Raw genomic sequence first — 16,327 nt, forward strand, 5'->3', positions numbered from 1 at the left:
ACAGGCAGAGATACAGTTTCCTTTGATAAAACCTTCTTTCAAAAATGGTAACTAAATATTTCCCTCTTAAAAGGGAAGTTTTTCTTTTCTACTGGAAATTGTCATATCCTTAGCCAACTATTTTCCTCTTACATGTATATTATTTATACAATGGCTGCCACTTATTCATTTTGAATCCTGAGTAAATGATAAATTTAGAGATGGAAGGAGATTTAGGGTTTTTAACTGACTCAGTCTCTCATTTGAGATATGAGGAATTGAACATAAAAATTGAAAAAAAAGTGAGGCTCACTTAATTTGTCCAAGGTCACATAACTAGCTAGAAACAATCAAACCCCGAACCTGGTTTCCCAAGTCCTTTGAAAATTCTTTTTTTGCTATATCACAAAGCCGTCTAATTCATTTTAGGGATACATTTGCCAACTATCGCCTCTATATAATATTCAACTCTGTATCATGAAAGATGACAAACCACTCAGGAAAATAGGAAAACAATCCATTTTTGTTCAAGCTTATTTTACTCATAACTTTCAATGACAGGTAAATGAAGGAGAAAAGAAATTGATTTCACCCAGCAATGACAGTGGAATTGAACAGATTAACGATGTGTGAATTTATAAACTGACCCTAGATGCGATTTCTCATTTCAAATCAGCAGGACACATTTCACTTCCACGACCTAGAAGATAATGGGCTAGGTCTCCTCCTCTTGGAGACTATGATTGGCAACACGTTTTTCAAAATGAGTAGAAAAATCACATGATGTATCACCTCCAAGAATATTCCAAAAGGATGCCAGTTACTGATATCTATGCATGAGGAGTAGCAAAAAATTGGGGGTCTTCAAACATTCCTACTGAGCAAGAATTAATTTTCATGTGTGCAGACAGGTATATATCCACAGATTTACTAAGAACAGTCAGTAGCAATCATTTCTTATTCTGAAACCAGCAAGTCTGAAACTTGTTAGTGTGCTGGGAAGACTGGGAGTCAGGGGATCTGGGTTCTAGTCCTTTCTTTGCCACTAGGAAAGCCTTTATAACCAGTTTGGACCCTTTCCCTTGTGTGTACATCTCCAAATAATACAATAATAAACTGTCTGGCTTACTTTACCCAGGATTATTATAAGCTTCCAAAAAGACAATATGTCCAATCAATTTTAAGGCTAAAACTGCTATATTAATACAAGGGACTCATATGAGTGTCATTTCAGGAATGAATTAAGCAGCTGTGATTTATTTAGAAGTGCATCTAGAGTCCTGGCATGCACATATGGACCTTTAGCCTATTGCATTTCTTTGGAATTCCCGTATCTCAACATCTCTCCAACTGGGCTCTAAATGTTGGAGTTTCCAGGCCAAGTTCTGATGGAAATGCCATTTATTTATCAGTGTAGCATGGGTATTATAGGTCACCAAATATAGGTCAGTTTGTCATTGAGTTCCATCTGTCACCCTTATCATAAACACCCTCAAACCCTCAGACCACTCTGTTGTTTTTAGAGATGTCTGCATTGTCATCAACAGTGTCTTGGGTCAAGATGAAAATAGGAATCTGAGCAGAAGAGCATGAGAACTGAAAAAAAAAGTGAGATCTGTCTAATACCACATAGAGAGGCCACAAAATGTCTCCAGGATTCATTTTTGGATTTTCTTTGGCATCAGGACTCACTTCTAGTCCAAATGAGATCAAACCCTTTCACAGGGTTTAATCATCCCCATTTATGACATTCTTAAACCACTACCAAGAATGTCATAAATAGGGATTATTAGTACTGTAATAATGCTACGTTGAATTAATTTGGATTAGAATTAAAATGAGTAGAAAGTATTTACATCTTAAATATTAATACTCTCTGTTTAAAAAAAAACCACAAAGGGAAAGAGTAAAATATTCAGAGACTTCCACTCAAAAATAATTAAATAAGGCAAGTAATGCAGCTTATTTGGTGATTATTGTTCTCCTGGGTCAGGATTTAGTAGGCAATTGTTTAAGTAATAGGTTTAATAGAGGCTGTTTTTGGCAATAAGTCAAAGTGGACCATGTAATTCAGTTCTTATTCTCCCCTTGATCACTCTCCATCCTGGTCATCTCTTTTATATGAGCTCAGGGAAGATTTTAAGCCATAGCAAAAATTCCGATATTCCAAGGATATGTATCAGATTTAAAAGGCACCATGTTTCCAACCAAAAAACAATTAGCAGATACAGGAGACTTATTTTTTTTTTATGTAGAAGCCTGAATTAGAGGGAGAGGTGGGGGGGATGTAACATAATGGAAATGATCACTGGATTGTGTGTCAGAGGACTGAGTTTGAATACTGACTCAGATTTCAGAAGACCAGTAACCAAATCTTACTACCTGTGTTACCTTGAATAAGTCATTTTTCTCTTTGTGTCTTTATTTCCTCATTTATAGACTTAGGGGTTAATTTAGAAGGCTTCTAAGCACACGTGCTATGTGACACTGGTCAAGTCATTTACCTTCTCCAGGTCTGGATCTGGGTCTAGAAAATAGGGTTTCAAACTAAAAAATGCTTCAAGGCCTTTCTAAATGGAAATCCTCAATTTACTGAAGCTATAGAATGGGAGACTTTTTCACTAAGGAAATTCCTCCAACTGTTGATTCATGGATTAGAAGGATGAATAAGGACAGGAATCTCATAGAAATGTCACATTGCTAACACTCATTTTTATCTTGAAACTTCAACTCTATTCTCTAAGTCCAAACAAATGTTGCCCTCCCACCCAATCTGATTGTTCTAGTTCAGGACATCAGAACTGATCCTGTGTCACACATACACACCCCTCCTTCCTATAGGGGTGGGCCTATATCAAGAATCAAGTAATCATAGACTTCCTCCCACCTCTGTTAAACCCTCCTTGAATTGGACAAAGGAAGTTGTTAGGCAGCACCAATAAATTACCTTATATTTATGAGTAGGTGGTACACTGGCTAGACCACTGGGCTTGGAGTCAGGATGGCTTATATTGTTAAGTTCAAATTCAGCCTCAGGCACTTACTATCTATGTGACAACCTGGCCAAAACACATATCCCTGTTTGCATCAATTTCCTTATCTGTAAAATGAACTGAAGAAGGACATGGCAAACTAGTATCTTTGCCAAGAAAATCCCAAATGGAATCACAAAGAGTTAGATGCCACTGAACCACAGCAAATAAATTGCATATATATAAATAAAATAATAATGAATAGTGACTATAGGACCAAATTTAAAGTCAAGAAGAGCTGTACACAATTGACTGTGACCCTTGGACAGTCATTTGACTTCTCAATATGCCAGACAGTTCTTTAAGACTCTTAGGTTGCATAGGTGTTGATATGAACAGTAGAGATTTTTCTTCTGGAGAATCCTTATATTGCTGAAATCATAGGTTCAGTTCAAATAGGTATGTCTAGATTGTGTGTGCATGTTTATATCAGATAGTGTTTTACTGAGGAACACATCTGCTCTTTGAAGGCAAATCTATCTGGTTTTTTGGTCTTTATATCCTCAGTATCTAGCACATGGATGATCTTTAATAAAAAGTATTGATTGGTTAGCTGAAAACAAATTTCTCCCTTTTCATAAAAATAACCTCTAAGTTCTAATATTATTACTGAAACTGAGTTTCAGAAATTATCCCTTTTCTTGTTTTGTCATGCCTTCTCACACCCATATTCATTCCTGATTCCATAGAGAAGTCCTAAGGATGTCATTGAGCATGACATGATAGGATGGTTGACCCAAAGTTAATTACCTTAAAAGTCACAAAGGTGAGAACTGATTCTAAGGCTTTTGGACTTTAAGCTAAGCACTCAATCGATTACTTTTCTCATGCCTTCTCTCTCAGATTACCAAATATATTGAGAGCTGTGATGTGGACTAGAGCAAGTATTATCCCAGTTTACGGATAAGATCACTGAGGTTCAATGGGTTTCAAGGGACTGAGACTCCAAACTGGCTCTACCAGTGGATCATGTGACTGATGGCTAGCTAGTAAATATCAAAAATGAGATGAAAATCCCAGGACTATTGATTTCCCATTCTCTTCCCTTCTCTCTCTCTCTCTCTCTCCCTCCCTCCCTCCCTCTCTCCCTCCCTCTCTCTCCTCTCTCTAGTCTTAGACAATTCACTTAGTGTTTTGAGAATTTCTTCATATGAAAATGACCCATAGGAAAACATTTTATAGACAATATTAAGCCACATAAATGTGATGCCTGACTTTTCTCTAAGAATCTCTGCACTTGCATTATAACAATCCTTCAAGATAGGTAAAGTAAGCACTATTTATTAACCTGATTTTAAAGATAAGCAAACAGAGAATCAGAGCATGACTCACCCAGGTAACACAGCTAGCAAGCCTTAGAGTTTAGATGGAATCATTTTTCTGGAAGATTTTTCACTTGAATCATGATAAGAATCTGCCACCTGGCCCCAGGCTTCAAATTAACCCCTAATTAAAGATTTGAATTTGGCTCCCAGCTAATTATGACATTTTGAAAGATAGTTAACTCTCATGCTCTCAGGTTCCCACTCTGTGAAGTGAAATGGAGCAGACAATCTCAAAAGTGTTTTCCATTCAATCCCAACATCCCACTTACTTGTCAAAAGAACAAAGGCTTTTGAAAGCTGTCTCTAGTGTTATTTATTCTTCTTATTTTGAGAAGTCAGTTTATTATTGTCAAACTTCTGGAAATCTGCTAGTCCAGGCATCCCCACTCTCCCCCAGAGCTCTTTGGGGTGCCTGAGACTTCACTGAGCATGTTTTATGAAGACTGGTTTCTATTACTTCTGTTATTTCCTTTCCTGGTCTAGAATCTGCTTTTTCACAGGAAAAGATTATTTCAAATCATAGGATAGAAATTCAGAGATCATCAAGTCCATTTGACAGTAAAGGAAACTGAGGCCAATGAGTCTCATTGACTCCCCCAAAGTAACAATAGAAACAGGTTTGAATCTCAGATCCTGTGCTATTTGAATGTATTTTATTACATTTTCATTAGCATTAGAGGTTACTAGAACGCCCACACCACCATAGAGAGTTAGGGTAAGACTTGTATGAATTTCACAGATGAGCAGACTGAGAAACTGAGACAGAAAGTAAAGTAAAGGACTCCCTCAGGGTCAACAGCTAATAAGCAGCAGAGGTAAGTTAAGTTTCATGATTTCTCCTGATGATCTAGCTCAGTGTTAAGTCTCTTCTAGTGGACAACTCCTTCCTGTTTGCAGCATTTCATGTTTGGAAAGGTGGTGAGGGAATAAAGATTCATTTCACTCAGAAAACACAAAGGAGACACCAAATAGAACCCCTCCCTGACCCTTTCACCTCACCATCAGCTGCCTTGGATCAGAAAGACAATAGTTTATGAAGGGGCTTTTGGGAAACCACAACTGAAGCCTGCCAAGTCTTCTCTATTCCATTCAGGGACCTCTAACCACCACTCACTCCCCTTGACTGTTTTGGAACTTGTGACCTGAAACAGCCCCATATTTCAGGAGTAGAACCATTTCTAGATATCCCTTACCGAACACCTAATCATATTCCAATAGTCAAAACTTTTCACTGCACCCCAATCCCTCCTCATTCATTACAAAAGAATGTAAATTCTGGTCTATATCCACTTACCTCCCTGGGTGGTCTCTGTGTTCAACTAAAGCAGAGAATCCCAGGGTCCTCTTTAAATACTCAAAGCACTCCATCACTAGCCTTGGCCCCCCATGGCGGGGAGGGGTGAGAGGGAGGGAAAGCACAGGAGTGAGGGATGAACAAGCCATGAGTAACCCAACTGCTATCAGCTTGCTCAAAATAACTTATGAGCAAAGGCCTGAATTTTGCTCCCCCCCACCCCACACACCAGCTGTGGATCTAGGGAAGAACAATGTCATCTGTGTGGTTTCAAACTGCTCCTTGCCTTAGTACCCCAAATCCAAGTAATGAACTTGGTGATACCAGGGGTATGTATGTTTGGGGAGTGTTAAGGTAAGAATGACATCACAATACAATTTAAGGATTAAATATATGTTTTTTAAAAGTTTCTACCCTTCTGCCCAACCTCTCTGACCTTTCCAGAAAATCTACACAAACCACCTACAAATAAATCATGACCCATATCCAAGAGCACTCTGGAAATCTAAGGGCCAGTCCTCATGCTAGGATTAAGAGGCAAGAACTAAAAATAAGCACTATCGACACTGGAAGGAATATTTTGATAATCTCAATGAAGTTACAAAATGCAGGTCAACTAATCGGGGACCTGCAAGTCAGTGACTATACAGTTGTAGAATGTTACGCTGGAAAGGACCTTAGAGGTCATGCAGTCCACCCACCTCATGTTATACATGGAGAAATCACCATCAAGAGTAGGAAAGTGATTTACTTCAAATCTCTAATTAGGGACAGAGACAGGACTAGAACTTAGACTTTCTGACATCTTCTAGTGCTCCTTCAACCATATCATATATTACCTTTCCCATGTGTATGTGTATGAACATATATTCAATACACATATATGTATTTATTTATTTTTTTACAAGGCAATGGGGTTAAGTGGCTTGCCCAAGGCCACACAGCTAGGTCATTATTAAGTGTCTGAGGCTGGATTTGAACTCAGGTACTCCTGACTCCAGGGCTGGGGCTCTATCCACTGTGCCACCTAGCTGCCCCCACATATATGTATTTATTTTAAAATATATGTGTGTATATTAATATATGCACCCATTTGAATCTACGCACAAAGAAGGGCTGGCGCATACTTCAAATATTAATTTTCCTCTAGAAATTAGCATGAAGGTATTGAAAATTCACAACAACATATACATAATAACATAAACCTACATCAAACACATGCACTCACACCAGAAGAATGTAAATTCGCTGAGGGCAAGGAATCTAGTATTTTAGTTTTTGCATCATCAACACCTAAGGAGAGTGCCTGGCATATAGAGCAGAGATTCTATATATGCGTATGCTTGTTGGACTATATTGAATTAGTTTGACTCGATATTGTGTTGGAGGCTAGAGTCTAGTTCCAGATCTCTTTAGAAATCAATTAGAATAAGGACATTTTACTTTGTTCATCTGGATGACGGAAATGGACATCTAAAGTCCACTTAGGAAACTCATAATTCTATTACCTGTGGTATAGTCTTAAGGTTCACAAAATGATATGAGGAGTAGATTACTAGGATTACAACCAAGAAGCCCTAGGTTCAGATCTCACATTTCATATCTTCTATATCTGTGACCACTTAATCTGAGTCTCAGTTATAAAATAAGAATGATAATATCAGCAGAAACTATCTCACAATTGTTTTGGGAGTAAAGTGATGATATTTATTTGTATCTTCTTCTCATCCTTCTCCATCTCCTCCTTTCCATCTCCTCTTTTCTTCTTCTTCTTCTTCTTCTTCTTCTTCTTCTTCTTCTTCTTCTTCCTCTTCTTCTTCCTCTTCTTCTTCCTCTTCTTCTTCTTCTTCTTCTCCTCCTCCTCCTCCCTTCTTCTCCTTCTCCTTCTCCTTCTCCTTCTCCTCCTCCTTCCTGCTTTCTTTTCCTCCTCTTCCTCCTTTTCATCTTCTTCCTTTTTCTTTTCTTTCTTTCTATTGTTATTGCAATCATCCTACTGAAAATTAAACAGGCCATGAACAATTTTTTAAAAATTTTATCTATTTAAACTACTGCGCTTAACATTAAAAAAAAATTAAAAGAAACTCCTCTCCTTATCTCTACTCTTTGGAAGATATAGTCACAGCATTAAATTTATTCTTAAACATTATGGAAAAGCTTTGTATTCATTTTCAAAATAGATGGAATTCTTAAATAAGTTCATAGAAATAATTTACTCATTCACATTATTTTATGAATAAAACACCTAAGGTAATAAATTTTCTTCTAGCCTTTGGCAATATGAAAGGATTTAAGCTTTATCTATTAGACTCCAACCAGAACTTTTCGGGATAAGCAAGATTCTGGCCCTTTAAGAATAAATGGGAGGAAAATGAAGTCGAGTTCCAACTATATCCAGGTTCTTTTTAAGAATGTTATTTTTAAATAATTGAAGAAACTGCCAAATTTCTATTAGTAAAAATAAAGGTTTTTTTTCTTGTCAAATTCATGGTCTCCCTATATATCTCTATATCTCCATATATCTATGGACCCCAGGTTAATGATCCCTATTCTAAAACTACTGCAAGAACAATAAGAAATTAAGTTGAGACAAAAATAAAAAGGGAAAAAGGCATGAATGAAAAAGATCTACAGTAGGTTAATACTCATTTAAAAGCAAAAAGAATGAAGGGCTAAACTGACTGTGGGTATCCTTAGTAGCCTCCCTTTGAACCAAGGCTGAGTGAGCAGTGAGGTGACATCTGTCTCCTGGCTCATGTTAACCCACTCTTAGCCAATACTAGTGATAAAGTAGGGGGCCACTAGTTCCCAAATAATGGTCTTTGTTTTGAGTCATGCCTAAGTAGGAAGGGTGGCAGATGCATACAACCCAGCTTGGTACTTATACCTTTCAGACCTGTATCCATAGGGTGGACATGATTGATCAACTCAATACTTGCCCTATCAAACTGCAGAGAGGTGGAAGGACTCAAAAGTTACTATCACGCAGACTTGATAGATGCCCTACTCTATTATGTTATCTGCTCTCCACTCCCACCCTATAACCTGCATCATCAGCAAATAATCACAAGAGAACCTCATATTCTCTACATCTTTCAGTGAATAATATGAAGATGTGATCTACTTTGTACTACAATTTTCAAAGGGCATCTGTTCTCTTCCAAAGCTTTGATAAAAGATATTTTTAATGCACATGCAGATTGTTCTCATGAAAGTTTTATATGAAAAGGTAGACCATCTACTATTGGTAGTTGGTATTCTCTCAATTGTCTTTTTGACAATACTTTAAAACTCTTTTGACCTCAGATATCTTAAAAATCAGTCCTTGAACCCCATCAGAACTGTTTCCTCTGGTACATGCAGCCTTTGTATTTACTTAGTGTAGTCCATTATATTTTCCCATTTGTGTGTTCATAGCATTTCTACTTCCTCCAGAAAAACATTTGGCACTGAGGTATTGGAGTGTGACATATGGAATTTGCCATAGATATATTTACAGATCCTTTCCATGTATTGCCTCAATTGTCCTATTTTCAATTTCATCCTTTTTAAGTTCAGGATTATTTAGATACCATCAAGTTTGATTTAAATGCATTTTCCCCAGGATAACTTTTTCTCTTTTATGATTCTACTTGTAAGCTTCCACCATGCATTTTTCTCATATTTTACAAATGAGTTTATATACTTGTTTTTGTCTGTGGCTCTCATATGACAAGTTGAGAAGTTTGAAGTTTGTCCTAGGGGAAATAGAGAGCCATTGGAGATTTAAAGCATGGAAAAGGTGTGACTTGACATGATTTACAAAGTTTCTTTTGACACCTGTGTCATAGGGAGATTTGGAGAGAGATGAATTAGGGAGGTCCTTTAGAAGGTGATCTAAATAAAGCTGATAAAAGACTGGACTATAGTGCTTATTTGTGAGTGGTGAGGAGAAGAATACAAGAGCCATCATGGAGATAGAATTGGCAAGGCTTGCTATCTGATTGGTTATAGAGTTCTTTATCTGTGTGTTCCTTTCTCCACAACACCAAAGTATATTTGGCCCACTGGCTTCACCAAATAGCTGAAATGTCTACTGCTCTTTAATTAGTACCAAGGATACTCTCACCATATTTTCAGGTTCTATTGCTTGACTCTTGTGTTATTATCATCTTTCCTAGAACTTAAAACTCATCAAATTCTCCAATGACCACTTTTTTAATGTCTAAAACTTCACTCAAAGGGAAGTTTCCTGAAGTTTCTAGTGTAGCAAGTTGATTATAGGGAACATGATGGAGACTGCCAGTCCCTCTCTCATGTTTTCCCAGAATCGCTTCTATGAATCACTTGGAGGTATGATTCATCTTCCTTTTTGAAACTAGAAGCAGAAGTGCTTGGAATGATTGAAAGATCCCAGGCAACTTGAAACTTGAAGAGAACTTGAAGAAGTCCTTCTCTGTCTCTCTCTGCATGTGTGTCTGTCTCTTATTCTGTCTCTCTCTCTCTCTCTCTTTCTCTCACTCTCTGTTTCACTGTGTTTCTCTCTCTCTCTCTCTCTCTCTCTCTCTCTCTCTCTCTCTCTCTCTCTCTCTCTCTCTCTCTCTCTCTCTCTCTCTCTCTCTCTCTCTGTCTCTCTCAATCTCTCTCTGTCTCTGTCTCCCTCCTTCCCTCTCTTCCTCCCTCCCCCCCCACACATAAGACAGTAATTCATCTCCACCAATAAAGGGAGAGTATTTCCCATAGCAATGGGACAGAAGTTACTGTATATTAAGTAACTAGGTGTTATAGTGGAAAGAGCACTGGACTTGGGTTTGGTACAACTTGAGTTCATATCATGCTTTAGACTCTTACAAGTTGCATGACTAAGTCACTGAACTCTCATTCTCAGTTTCCCTATCTGTAGAATAGAAGTAACAGCAGGGTTTTTAGGAGACTTAAATGAAGTAATATATGTATATAATATTTTACAAATTTAAGAGTTCTATATAAATGAGATCATCATTATTGTTGAGTCCCTATTCTGAACTCTTATGTTGAGTCCCACTTCTGGACTCCTCCAATCTTCCCTGGGTGAATGTTGGAGGGGCAGGAGACAAGGAAGACAAGGAATACAAGATCTCCAAGTGTTTCTTTTATTTACCAAAACACCAGTGCTTACATACCTTTCCAGTCTCTAAACCATTCCCACTCCTGTGGCACTTGGTAAGATAAAACTTCTGTGTTCAAGGACACCAGGTGAAGATAATTTACAATGCTCCCATACACAATGGTTCCTAATATATTCCCCTTCTTGTTTTTGAAAAAAAATTATTACATAATGAATGCCAAATAAGTTGTAAAAAAAGTTCAAAAATAGTATACACAAATATCAATCTAACAAAACCAATATTCCCAAATTCCTTGAAATACATTTTATCCCCAATTTACAAAGATTACAAAGTTTTCCTTTTGCCAACAAAAAACCTTTCAAAGCAATCAATTACAAAATTCAAACTAAAAGGAGTAACATTTAACTTTACCTATTTCAGAGTTTAGACACTAACATACTCTCAAATCAGAAAACAACTCTTGTATTTCAAACTTATCAAAATGAGATTGTTGGACACCCTGGCTGGCATCAAAATCTCAGACTATAGAAACATTTTCCCACCTCTCTAAGCCAGTAGAGAGATGAAAAAACATCCTATTGATGATTAAATATGCACATATACACACATAACACACCAAAATATTAGTCATAGGCACAGACTTCATTTGATAGACAAAAATCCAAATTTCTCAATCCCAGGAAAAAAAATCTTCCCTTTTTTTCTAAACTAATTGGCTACAAAGCTTCCCAATCAATAACCTAAGAAAAACATAGTCATTACTGAACCCCACCCTCTCCTCCCCAAACCAGGAAGGAGGCCATGGGGGTCCCTTGATTTCTAAGCTAAGTTTTTTGAGACATGGGATTGAGTTTTGAAGTTCCAAAAATGAAAGATTTCCCCTCTCCCTCCCCTCTCCCTCTGCAGAGGGTGGAAACAGCAGAGAATGAGAGAGAGTATTTGATATCACCTAAGCTGTTAACACCAGTACAACTTGGAGTTGCCACACCTTGTGAAAAGTAGCCATCACCATAACAAACTGTCCAACAACATGTGACACTTTTGCTCTCAATACTGGAAGTTCACAATTCACAGCCCTCTGCTGCAGGAGCAGTGGTCTCAGAATTGAAGCCCCCAGCTGTAGGCTGAAAAGTGAAACTAGCTGTATTCTTTGGCGTCAGGGTCTGCATCAAAGTCTGTGTCAAGGTTCTGTGTCAGGGTCTTCAGCAAGGACAAGAAGTCTCTAAAGTTGCCCAAAAGTTTAGGGGTTTGGATTGTGCTCACATGCATAGGGCAATCAGGCTGGCAGCCATGGCCAAAAGGAGCAGCAAGCAGGTCCTCCACATCCCCTTCATAGCACTGGTACAAAATCCCTGGGGCACTGCCTCAGAGACTCTACTTCCGCTGACTCCTTAATGTTAAATACTTAATTGTTTTCTCACTTTTGCTGGTTCCTCTTAGTTTAAAATCAGTCCCCTAAGTAACAAACGAACCTGTTATTTTCTCTAGAGTCCTCTGCTCTGGGATGTCACCTGGTTCTCTTGCTTGTATCTGCTACGTCCTTATTTTGGACTTTACTCAGATAACTCCACTTTTACTGTCCCTTTATGGAGAGGGTGCCATATATTTATTCCCTGTTGGATGCCATATGTTGAGTCCCTTTCCTGGACTCTTATGTTGAGTTCCATTTCTGGACTGCCTCAACCTTCTCCAGGTAAGCATTGGAGGGGCAGGAGACAAGGATGACAAAGGAGACAAGTACTCCACCAAGATCTCCAAGTACTCTGTTTATTTACCAAAACACCAGTCCTTAAATACCTTCCCAGTCCCTTAAGCCACTCCCACTCCTGTGGCACTTAGTAAAACAAGACTTAGATGCTCAAGGACACCAGGTGAAGATGGTCTACAATGCTCCCACAAACAACAGTCCTTAACACATTATTATTCTCATTACTAATTTGCCATCTTTGGAAAGTGGTCTCACATTTAACTTGCCATCCATGGGGCAGCTAGGTGGTGCAGTGGATGGAGAACCCACTTTAAAGCTGGAGCACCTGAGTTCAAATCTGAATTCAGACACTTGGCATCTACTCACTGTGTGACCCTAGGCAAGTCACAACTCCAATTGCCTCACAAGTAAATAAATAAAAATAGATTGTCTACCATGAGATTAATGCCTATCACCATGCATGGAACTTTAGAGCATTTTTTTAAAAAAATGATAATTTCATGCATCATCATAGCCAAAAGATTAGGGATCTAAATTTGGAAGGAATTTAGAAGCCATCATGGAACCTGAGATCTGGAGAAGTGACATGACTTATCAAATTTCAAGCAGATTGTAAGTTGGCAGAACTGGGATTTGAACTCAGGCCCTGAGTTGTTCAAATTTAACTTTCTTGTGAATTGGTTCCCAATACTTAGCTAAACTCATTTTATAATAAGTCAATGCAGTTTATCACTGGCACTATACTTGAAGTCTTTCCTGCTTGGAAGTGCCCTTCAGGTCTTGTGATCTCTAGGAAATAGCCTTCAAGAACTCAGTTTCACTTTTTAAAATTCAATGAGACATCAAGGTAATAGCTTTTCCCAAGGATTACTATCTTATATTAACATCCCCAAATACCTTTTTCTTTGCTTTAGTATCTTCCCTTCCTCTAGATATCTTGAGAATTAAAATCTCAAACACTTCAAAACTGTGTCTTCTTTGTTTGAACCATACCAGATTTCCTACTTTTGCTTTTTTTAGTCTTGTTAAAGAAAATAAACTCAACTTAACCTTGTTTAGTGACCAGATTTATGAAAAACAATATTTTTATTAGTTATATCAAACAGCTGTTTGGTGGATGGTTGCTCAATAGAAAGATCCTTTTCTATCAACCAATTGTACTAGTTTGCCACCAAAAAAAACCCAGATTTTACACTCTTGGGGAAATACTTCCAGAAAGTTCTTGGCATTATCTCATACCATATGATTTGCATTGATGGTACAAAATAAAAACTGAATTTTGAGTTAGGAAGATCTGAGTTCAAATTTAGCCTGAGATATTAGCTTTGTGATCTTGGGTAGGGTTTATCTGCATCAGTTTCTCTATTTGTAAAATGAGAATAATAATAGCACATCTCTTCCAGGGTTGTTGATATGATGATAAAATGAAGTTATATTTGTAAAGCATTTTGCAAAGCTTAAAGCCCGATATAGGTGCTTGTTATTATTACTTCTTCTTTTTTGTCTTTTGTCCTTATAATTTTGCCCTTAAATATTTTCCAAATGACTATTTGCAAGTGAGTCTCTTGCCAAGTTTCTTTTAAAAAAGTCATTTCTCCTCTTTCATTGCTTTTCACAGGGAAAAAAAGTAGCCCACATACAACATTGATATCCTCATATGTGAAGAGGACAAGAGTAAGACCCTCCACCAGATATGGATAAATTGTGATCTCAATCATCTAATGGAACACCCTCATCTGTGATATCAAGGACCCTACTCACATTTTGTAGTATCAAAATATCCTAATATCATCTGGTCCTGATTATGTCATTTTAGGAGTGGTACTGAGGGGACAAAAATGAGAGGAAAATATGCCTTCTTGCCAATTTCTCTGCTGATAAGGGAAAGAAAATGTAGAAGCCGAGAATGAAAGGGATCTGATTCCTGACAACTAAAGAGAAACACAGATAGATAGAAGCTAAGTAAAGAACTTCTAAAAAGTCAAACTCAGTGTCTCCAAAATAATGGAATGAATCTGATAAACTAGTTGTATCAAAAGAGTGAATCCTACATGGAACAGAGCAGCTCTCTTTAGATGCAAAGTTTTAGACTCTATCTCCATGAATCAAAGGCAGGGTAGGAAACATGTTACAAAATAATATACACAAAGAGGAATTAAAAATCAAAGAAGTTTGTGTAACTAAATAACTGGTGAATATTAACATGCCAAGAAATCAGAGGAAATGTCGACCATTTTCGTAAGTTGAAGCTGTAAATATTCATACACCATGAAATAATCGTTTAGTTGAAACTCATAAGAATAGCTTCTACTTATAAGAGGTTTTAGTAGATAATTTATCCAGAAATTCTTTGCTAAACTCCAGAGAAGGGTCTTTTCCATTTTGTTAACATGGAAATTTGGAGAATCAGAACTTCACTATGACACTGATAATTGGTCTTTAAAGTAAGTTTGAGTGGAAATCCTTTGCATACTTTGCCCCCAGATTCCAAAGACCTACTGGAAACGAGAACGCCTTTAGAATACTAAGCATCAGGCATCCATTGGAGTCTATCCTCATGAAATGATCCTTAAAATCTAACTTTATTCAAGTTTCCCTAACTTCTTTTCAATATCCCTTCTTCCCATGAGTCTCAGTGGCTAGCTTTCTGGGCAGGGTATAAGTTAACTTCTTTTAAAAAAATATTGTAACTTCCTCATAGTGGAGAGTATCTTGTATGTAGGATAAAAAGGAAACTGGCCTTTTCCAACCAACATGCCACAGCTTCAGTTGATGGGCAGCAGACTTCTTTATGAAATGCCACTTAAGCAGCTGCTAATAGGCAGAGATCATTAGCTCTTTAGTAACTGCTCTAGTTCATTAAGCAGCAGATGGATGAAGGGTGGTGACTTGCACAGAGTGACCACTGTTTTGAATCCCAAAACTAGAATATGTGGCCAGACAAAAGATATACCTTTCTCAAAGCTTTGTTAAAAGTACATTTTCTTTTTGTTGGAATCAGTATTACTCCCAGAAAATTTAGTGTGGTTTGTATCAAAAAGATCAGAATTCTAGGACAATATCTCATTATGGATTTTTAAAATGAACTTCTCCCACCTCTGATTTTATAGTATCATAGATGAAAGTTGGAGGAAATTTTGGAGTCCATGTAGTCCCATTTTAACCAATGAGAAAATCTAGGGCTAAGAAGGTTAAGTAATTTCCTCAAGATTACCCAGCTTCTAACTATCAAAGATGATATTTGACCTAAGATATTCTTCTTGAGCCAGTGATCTTTCTACTATGTCATATTACCATATCATGCAAAAGTGATGATAGCAACAATAAGAAATATACTGCTTACCTTCAAGGGTCAAGGCATTGCTTCATAAAATTTCAAGTCCCTAAATCAAGCTATGCTGATTTGTTAAATATGACTGGATGACTTCCTAAGAATCTACTTACATGGATCAGAGTCTTCTTGATTCTTAGCTTAGAAAAGCACATACAGAGACATCATGCCAAAATTATAGGATGCAACCAAAGCATTTCTTAGGGGAAATTTTAAATCTCTAAATGTGTATATGAATAAAATAGAGAAAAAGGAGATCAATGAATTGGGCATGCAACTAAAATAAACTAGGAAAAGAACAAAATAAGGACCTTCAATTAAAGACTAAATTAGAAATTCTAAAAATCAAAGACTAGATCAATAAAATTAAAAGAAAGAAAATCATTGATCTGATAAATAAAACAAAGAGTTGGTTTTATGAAAAAAACCAATAAAAGATAAACCTTTGGTTAATCTGATTTTTTTAAAAAAGAAAGAATGCCAAATTACCAGTATCAAAAATGAAAAGGGTGAACTCACCACTAACAAGGAGGAAATTAAATAAATAATTCAAAGCTATTTTGCCCAACTGTGT

The 16,327-nt window shown here is 37.2% G+C and overlaps 1 protein-coding gene and 1 long non-coding RNA gene across 2 annotated transcripts in view; one reads left to right on the forward strand and one right to left on the reverse strand.

The window, feature by feature from the left end:
- Nucleotides 1–5,736, reverse strand: part of CSRP3 (cysteine and glycine rich protein 3) — a 24,570-nt gene extending 18,834 nt beyond the window's left edge. The window contains exon 1 of the mRNA XM_074230354.1: nucleotides 5,629–5,736. The gene's annotated coding sequence lies outside the window, so the exon portion shown is untranslated. The remainder of the gene's footprint in view (nucleotides 1–5,628) is intronic.
- LOC141518383 (uncharacterized) overlaps nucleotides 1–14,607 on the forward strand; it is a 26,546-nt gene extending 11,939 nt beyond the window's left edge. The window contains exon 3 of the long non-coding RNA XR_012477178.1: nucleotides 14,041–14,607. This is a non-coding gene — a long non-coding RNA (uncharacterized LOC141518383). The remainder of the gene's footprint in view (nucleotides 1–14,040) is intronic.
- Nucleotides 14,608–16,327: the final 1,720 nt, after the last annotated feature.

This window comes from Macrotis lagotis, chromosome 3 (genome assembly GCF_037893015.1).
Source record: "Macrotis lagotis isolate mMagLag1 chromosome 3, bilby.v1.9.chrom.fasta, whole genome shotgun sequence".
Lineage (NCBI taxonomy): Eukaryota > Metazoa > Chordata > Mammalia > Peramelemorphia > Peramelidae > Macrotis > Macrotis lagotis.